An 8,375-nucleotide genomic window follows, 5' to 3' on the forward strand; every position below is an offset into this window, starting at 1 on the left:
TTTTTACTGAAAACAAGACAAAAATACCAAGTAATTTTTTGCAGTGTGACTCCATTAAATGTGTGTGTGTGTGTGTGTGTGTGTGTAGATTAAACATGAACGGGCCAAAACGGACATGGCAGCAGGTCAAAATCAAATACAAGAACATTCTGCAGAATGGTATGGTCCCTGACTAATATTTAACAAAGCACAAGCATATATTGTACCCAGAAGGTGCCTGCTCACACATTGTCTGTACTGTTTTAGCAGTGAAAAAGAATACCCACAGACAAGGCACGGGTGGTGGGTCACCAAAGGCTGACCTTACCCCAGCAGAGGACATGGCCTTGGAGCTAAATAAAGGCAGGCCCGTCTTAGAGGGGATCCCTGGGGGGAAAGAGACGAGCATAGGTTCCTCCCAAGATGCCACCCGCTTCATTCAAGGTATGTCCTTCCATCTCTACATGGGATACAACCACATTCATATTGAATCAATTTGGACTGTCTGACTTTGGTTTACCTATTGCCTTGCAGTGTCTGGCAGCACTGTGTTCCTGTTAGAGCCACCAGCACAAGCACCAGACGATGCTGATCCAGTGAGTACTCCATCAAAGGCATACTGTAGGCCTGGCATGTCTTGTCTACTAGCTTCAATATGAATCCGATTAAATGTGATAGGGTGAAGGCCCCAGTGCAGCAGCAACAGCACATGATGGAGACGATGATGAGGAGGAGACCATCTCTCTGGATTCCAGAAGGCATGAGGTATCATGTTAAGACTGTGAAAGTACTATTTACTCTACAATGGTGAGGAGTCCTCATCAAAATCAAAAAATCTAATTTCTTTTACAGGACCCAGATGCTATACAGTGGGAAAACCAGCCTGGCAACATAGTGCGTATTAATAAAAGGACACCACATCCTGCCAAATTCCAGCTGCGCTAATTGTATTGTGTTCACAGAGCTCACAAGCTATCAGAAAGTTGTATGGCAACCACCTCCGGCGCCAAATAGAACTGGCAGACATAGACATTCAGTACAAGAAGAAAAAGATGGAAAATCTTGCACTGGAGTCCGAAATAAAGAGGACAATTAGGAAACTGGACCTTGAAATAAAAAAACTTGAGAGGGAGGTGAGATATGCCTTCAATGTACACTGTATGCTAACTGTAACACAAATGTATTAATCATTATTTTTCTTTCCTCCCCCAGCTCCAAGAAGATGACACAGCTCAAAATAAAAATTAGGTATATTCTCGTAAAGTCAAGTGAGCCATGACATATGAGCTCTTATTGTGAGCACACAGGACGGTGGCATCTTTCTAAGGTTTTTTTTATTTTCCCAGCAATCAGTACAACCAAGTCATCGTTATAAGGCATCGCCCTCTTTTGCCCACCCCCCCAGCACCAGGTGTGGCCACTAGCCTATATGAAGGCCCAAAATTGTGTGTTCCTTTCTGCTCTGACAATGGCATGCCCATTCGTGCGAGATGTGGTGGATGAAGAAGCACTTGTGCTGAGGAGAGCCTTCAGGCGAGAAAGGGTCTTCAGGGACCGGTTGGACCCACTGGCCTTCCCTGATGACCATCTATATGAAAGATACAGTTTTTCTGCAGATGGCATCAGGTATCTATGCAGACTACTGGGTCCCAGGATTAAGCACCGCACTGCACGGAGCCATGCACTGAGTGTGGAGCAAATGGTTTGTGTGGCCTTGCGCTTTTTTGCTAGTGGAGCCTTCCTGTACTCAGTGGGGGATGCAGAACAGCTGAACAAGGCCACAATTTGCCGCACAATAAGGAGTGTGTGTCTGGCTATCAAAGCATTAGCAGATGTCTTCATCTCCTTCCCTGGCCACAGAAGACTCTGTGACATCAAAGAGGAGTTCTATAGGATTGCAGGTAAGAGGATCTACAAATTACAGGACAACTGTTAACACATAGTAGGATACTCATTACTTTGTGTGACAGGTTTCCCCAATGTCATTGGTGCAGTGGACTGCACACACAAGGATAAAAGCCCCCTCAGGTGCCCATGAGGCCGATTTTGTGAATAGGAAATCCTTTCACAGCATTAATGTTCAGGTGAACATAACTTTTTGATATTGTCCATTGACGAACACTCTGCATTGCCAGTGATGTGCATTGATTGGTGTAATATTCCTCATCTTATGATTTCAGATGGTCTGCAATGCTGACTGTGTGATCAGCAATGTTGTGGCAAAATGGCCTGGCTCAGTCCATGACTCCAGAATCTTTCGGGCCTCTGAAATCTATCAGTGCCTATCACAAGGTAAGCCACACAACCCCTATTTATAACCATCATGGCTGTGTCAAGAATATCACTGTGTTTATGAGGTAGTAATGATGAGATTTTGTGTTGACAGGTGAATTCTCTGGTGTGTTGCTGGGAGACAGGGGGTATGGCTGCCAGCCTTTTCTCCTGACACCTTTCACAGACCCCCAGGAAGCACAGCAGGCCTACAACCATGCCCATGCCAGGACCAGGGCCAGAGTTGAAATGACCTTTGGCCTCCTGAAGGCACGCTTTCACTGCCTTCACAAATTAAGGGTCAGCCCTGTTAGGGCATGTGATATTACTGTGGCTTGTGCTGTCCTCCACAATGTGGCCTGCCTGAGGAAGGAGAGGGCCCCCAGAGTGCCACCAGCCATGGACTGGGACAATCCGGCAATCTTCCCTGATGACGACAGTGGTCGGCTGCTGAGGGACCAATATGTGTTGAATTATTTTAGTTAGTATGTGTGCTTTCAATTTTGGTTAAATATGTCCTGCGGTGGCAGAGGAATTTGGGTTTTTTTGGGTTCGTTTTTTTACGAATTTGGCCTCTTATGATGTTTGTGCGGTATACTGTGTGTAATACAAGGCTGCAGGGAGGCTACTGCATCCATTCATTTGTCTGTTCAGTTGATGTGTATGGATTTGTCCTGCATTTATTTTAGTGTGCAGACATGCAGGGTGTGTTATATACAGACCTTTGAATGTGTATGTATCATTTTGTATAATATGCTTGGATTCTGTGCTTTCCATCTTGTAGAGTCACTGTGACTTCAGTTTCGAAAGGAGCTGATGGTTTACCTGCTTTGTTTTGTCCTTATTCAATAAAGGAACATAATGTTACACATTGTGTTTTTATATTCATATGGAATGTGTATTTGTTTATATGACAGAGTACTAGGGCCACACTGAAGAAAAAGGATAAAGTCATAAATTTATGAGGCTGGTTCTTTCTGCAGAAAAGCTACATATTGTTTTTACAGTTTTGATACTTATGACAATGTGATACTTAATATTCTGGCACATCAGCATGTCTTTGTTTATGAAACCATACTGAAGTACAATTTCACGAAATGCCCCACATCTGTCATTTTAACAACTGTCCTCCTTTAAAACAACTGGTTACAATATTATGACTTGTGTTTTTTTCCCCTCTGTGGCCCTAATATTCTATCATTTTATATATAGCCTTATAGTCTATGGGAAACTGTAAATTATCTAATGATAGCAACATCATCTAAAAATCATTTTTTATCCAAAATCATTGAAATTAATGATCACAAACGTTTAAATAATGACAGTGGGTCTAGTTATATGTGATAACAATGTATAGTGAGCAGTGAAATAACTATTGGTTTCCATTTGTGGTGACTGCTGACTGACATTAGGGATGAGATTAAATAGATCCTGGAATTTAGCCTGGTCTGGAGCAGGCTAGCTCCACAGAATAAATCTCCATGGTAATTTATACCATAACATATCCTCCTGCCCCCTATCCATCTTTAGTGCAACCGGATTACGGATCAATTGAGCCAGGATCACCAAGATATCCTGGCTTAATCCCTTATCCTAGTTTTGTGCAACAGGCCCCAGGTCTGGGAGGAGATCCCTCAGGAGACCATCCACCACCTCATCAGGAGCATGCCCAGGCGTTGTAGGGAGGTCATACAGGCACGTGGAGGCCACACACACTACTGAGCCTCATTTTGACTTGTTTTAAGGACATTACATCAAAGTTGGATCAGCCTGTAGTGTGGTTTTCCACTTTAATTTTGAGTGTGACTCCAAATCCAGACCTCCATGGGTTGATAAATTTGATTTCCATTGATAATTTGTGTGATTTTGTTGTCAGCACATTCAACTATGTAAAGGAAAAAGTATTTAATAAGAATATTTCATTCATTCAGATCTAGGATGTGTTATTTTAGTGTTCCCTTTATTTTTTTGAGCAGTGTATAAACCCCAACCCATAAACCCTAAACCTAATACCTAACCCCAACCCATAAAACCTAAACCCTAAACCTAATCCCGAACCCAAACCCATAAACCCTAACCACAGGTGGCAGATTGGAACATTGAGAGACACACACCAACACTCATCATAGGAGAATCAAACCTCAACCGGATCCCCCCATTCAATAACCCCAACATCCAGGTAGACAGTTACCCAGGGGCAACATTCTATCATTTCACAAAGATACTGGAGAAAACCCCCATACATACAGACACAGCGACTGTTGTTATCTCGGTGGGCCTGAATAACAAGGACCACGACCCATTCCAAAACATCACTGAAACAGTTGTCAGGTATGCACAAGGAGGCAAAGAAAACATTTCCAAACGCAACAATATACATTCCTGTCATCAGCCATTCACCTCTTCTTAGTCCACAACAGAAGAGAAATCTGAAGCTCATCAACGCTTACATTACCACTAACTTCCCAACTCTATTAGAGATCCCACAAGACACATTTCACACAACAACAGATCTCATACACTGGACATCCACCACAGCAGACCTCATCTTTCAACACTGCTGCAGACAGTTAAATTTACATTAACCACAAGCCAGTCTGGATAGAAAGTCTTTCAATTTCTTTCCTTCCTCAGAAACCGGTGCAGATCCTCCACCAGGGGGAGCATGGGACCATTCAACATCTAATATTATGAATCTTTCCATTCATCAAGCAGTACAGGCACAGCTCCTGGAGAGAGGATTGACATTCATCCCTCGCCCAAACAAATTTGATTGAGAGGAACTTCAAAGGGACACCCACAAATATCACAGAAGACTTACACTACTATGACTACAACACAGACGACAACCACCAACCATTTACTTTACCATCTACCTGGGAACCTAAAACCTCCCAGATAGATGGTAGAATCAGGAGACTAATCAGAATAGACAAGAACACACTTCACAACCATCAGATGCACAACGATAGGGAGGATAACCTCACACACGTAGAAAGACAGGCAATACAACAACTCAAAAATAACCCACACATAATCATCAAACCAGCAGATAAAGGTTCAAAAATAGTAATATTGGATAAACATCAATACATGTATGAAGCCAACAGACAGTTATCAAACACCAAACATTATAAACGAATAGAAAACAGTATACAACCACAGACACAGACACAGTTAAGGACAATAATAAAAAGACTCTATGACCAACACTACATTACAGCAAAACAACGTGACTTTCTCTACGGTACAGACACCCCACGACCTAGACTATTCTATTTACTGTTAAAAGTACACAAGGAACCGGGGACATGGACAATTCCCTTTGAAGTTCCTCCTGGCAGACCGATTGTATCAGACTGCAATAGTGAATCCTATAACATTTCGCAATATATAGATCATCATATTATCCCTCTCTCCACCAGGCACCCCAGCTTTCTCAGGGACACTTACCACTTTATGGAGAGGATTGGACCCATAGTTGTTCCCTCCCACACACACATATTCACGATAGATATTGATAGCTTATACACTAATATAAATACAGCAACAGGAATACAAGCAATTAGAAATATCTTTAAGAGATACCCAGACAACACTAGACCGGACAAAGAAATATTGCAACTATTAGAAATCAACCTGACTAGGAATGACTTTTTATTCAACGATCACTATTACCTGCAGGTGGAGGGAACAGCCATGGGCAAAAAATTTGCACCTGCTTACGCCAACATATACATTGCTGAATGGGAGAGAGGCACTGGCCAAGTGTCCATACCAACCCACTTTTTATTACCGCTTTTTAGACGACATAATAGGAGCCTGGCCCCACGACATCCAATTATTCACAGATTTTACAGTTTCTCAGTCGCTTTGGTGCATTTCTTAGATCAAAAGTGCAATTCTTGATATTACTTGTACAACTAGTCACTTGTGCACATCATTAAAGCAATTTCTTATTCCTTTGAACAAATTGCAATTGATAAATGTACAAGTGTCAGCTTTTTTCCACATTATCAATTGCTCATGTCATGTTGATCAAAATATAGTAGATGGTTCTCTGGTTCTCTGTTGAATAGTCTTACCCCTCAAAACATCTAGGCATTAGTTCCTTGCATAAGCCATTACATGCAAAATTGTTGAACTATTTGTCAAACTGTCAAGCATAGTTTTACACATTTCTATTAGACCTTTTGTACAAAAACGTGAATTGATGAATCGTGCAGGTGAAATTGACCCTCACTCATGAAGAAATGTAAAGTGTTAGTTCAACCAACAATCAACCAGTTGTCATATATATAGACAGACCACAACACAGAGTTGCAATTTTCCAATAATGGCTGGACCAGGAAACGAACAGGGTCAACAGCCAAGAGGAGGAAGAAGAGGAGCAAGGATGCGTGGTGGAAGGCAAAACAGAGGAAGAGGCAGAAGAGGACATAGGTGCATATCTGATGACATAAGGGCCACTATTGTAGACCATGTTGTCAATCATGGCCTTACAATGGCTGAGGCGGGTCGAAGGGTGCAGCCGAATATTGGGAGATCAACCGTGTCCTCAATAGTTCAAACGTTTCGAAGAGAGAACAGGTATGTCCACCAATGTACAGTGCACTGTTACTGTATATAAGCAGTATACTGTATACTTCCTACAATGCTATTACAGTAGTCCACTTGTATTTCACAGCATACAGAAATATACTCTATACAGATACATACTGCACCTTACATGCACCCACCTGTATGTTTTACAGTAAAATGTGTGTTTGCATAGTTTTTGTCTATGTGAAAGTGTGCGATGCATCACTGCATTTTTCCCCACATAGGACTGCAAGACTACCTCAAACCGGTGGCAGAGGACGCCTTTTCACACCTCAACAGGAGGAGGCTATTTGCACCATGGTCCGAGCAAACAATGCCATGAGACTCAGGGAAATACAAAGGACCATTTATAGAAGACAGCGATGTCTTTGAAAACATCCATACGGTTAGCATCTCAACCATCGACAGGGTGCTGCATAGAAACCAGATGAGTATGAAACAGCTGTACCGTGTACCATTCCAAAGGAATGAGGACAGAGTTAAGGAGCTACGGTACCAGTATGTACAGGTAAAACATATATCTATGGAACTACTTTACAGCAACATTTTATAGTGATACATAGTACAGTAAGCATAAACTATACACATTTCCATTGCTGTGGAAGGAACATGCAATATATGTACATTTTATGTCACTTCCAAAACAAAATCAACTGTGTGTTCTGGGATATAGCGTATAATGGAGTTGGAATCAAGTGAACCCTCTCACAACTTTGTATACGTGGATGAGGCTGGCTTCAACCTGACCAAATGCAGAAGGCGAGGTCGGAATATCATTGGTCACGGAGCTACTGTGGATTTGCCAGGCCAACGGGGAGGAAATATCAGCATGTGTGCTGCTATTTCGGAGCATGGTGTCCTAACCCATATCCCCCTTATAGGGCCATACAACACCCAGCATCTACTCAACTTTTTAGAGACTCTCTACAGGGCTCTCATTCCTGATGATGAGAGGGGTCTGATTAGAGAGGATTTGCCAAAGTACGTGGTCATTTGTGATAATGTGAGTTTCCATCGATCAAACATCATAAGGCAATGGTTTGTGACCCACCCGAGGATGCTCATAGAATTCCTCCCACCTTATTCACCATTCCTTAACCCAATTGAGGAGTTCTTTTCAGCATGGAGGTGGAAGGTGTACGATCGTCAGCCACACTAATTTAGTTTTTTTTCCTTTGTGCCCTTTGGGTTGTCCAGTCTCTTTCAATCAATAACCCACATACAGTAATATGTAAATAGTACTGTTGAAATTGATATATGCCATAGAAGTGCAGCCTTGTGCATTTTCAATACAGTAACTGTCATCCAAACTGTAGCCTAAGTTTACATCAGGTAATACTGTCAAAGGACACAGTTACATTGACAACATGCCTAAACATTTTGACGACCTTGTTCGTGAACAATGACTCAATGACTTATCATTCTGATGACACTGACATGATCATTGGCATGAATATTTACTTTTGAGAGATGTACTAAGGGTTTTTAGTGACTGACTAGCTTTAGAAACATATCTATTGTAT

The 8,375-nt window shown here is 42.0% G+C and overlaps 1 long non-coding RNA gene across 1 annotated transcript; it reads left to right on the plus strand.

Moving 5' to 3' along the window:
• The first annotated feature begins 710 nt into the window (after positions 1-710).
• LOC120038975 lies at positions 711-1,338 on the plus strand. The gene is made up of 4 exons (XR_005475250.1): positions 711-744; positions 832-1,112; positions 1,192-1,227; positions 1,326-1,338. It is a non-coding gene; the product is annotated as an uncharacterized LOC120038975 (long non-coding RNA).
• The last annotated feature ends 7,037 nt before the right edge of the window (positions 1,339-8,375 follow it).

This window comes from Salvelinus namaycush, unplaced genomic scaffold, assembly GCF_016432855.1.
Source record: "Salvelinus namaycush isolate Seneca unplaced genomic scaffold, SaNama_1.0 Scaffold245, whole genome shotgun sequence".
NCBI lineage: Eukaryota > Metazoa > Chordata > Actinopteri > Salmoniformes > Salmonidae > Salvelinus > Salvelinus namaycush.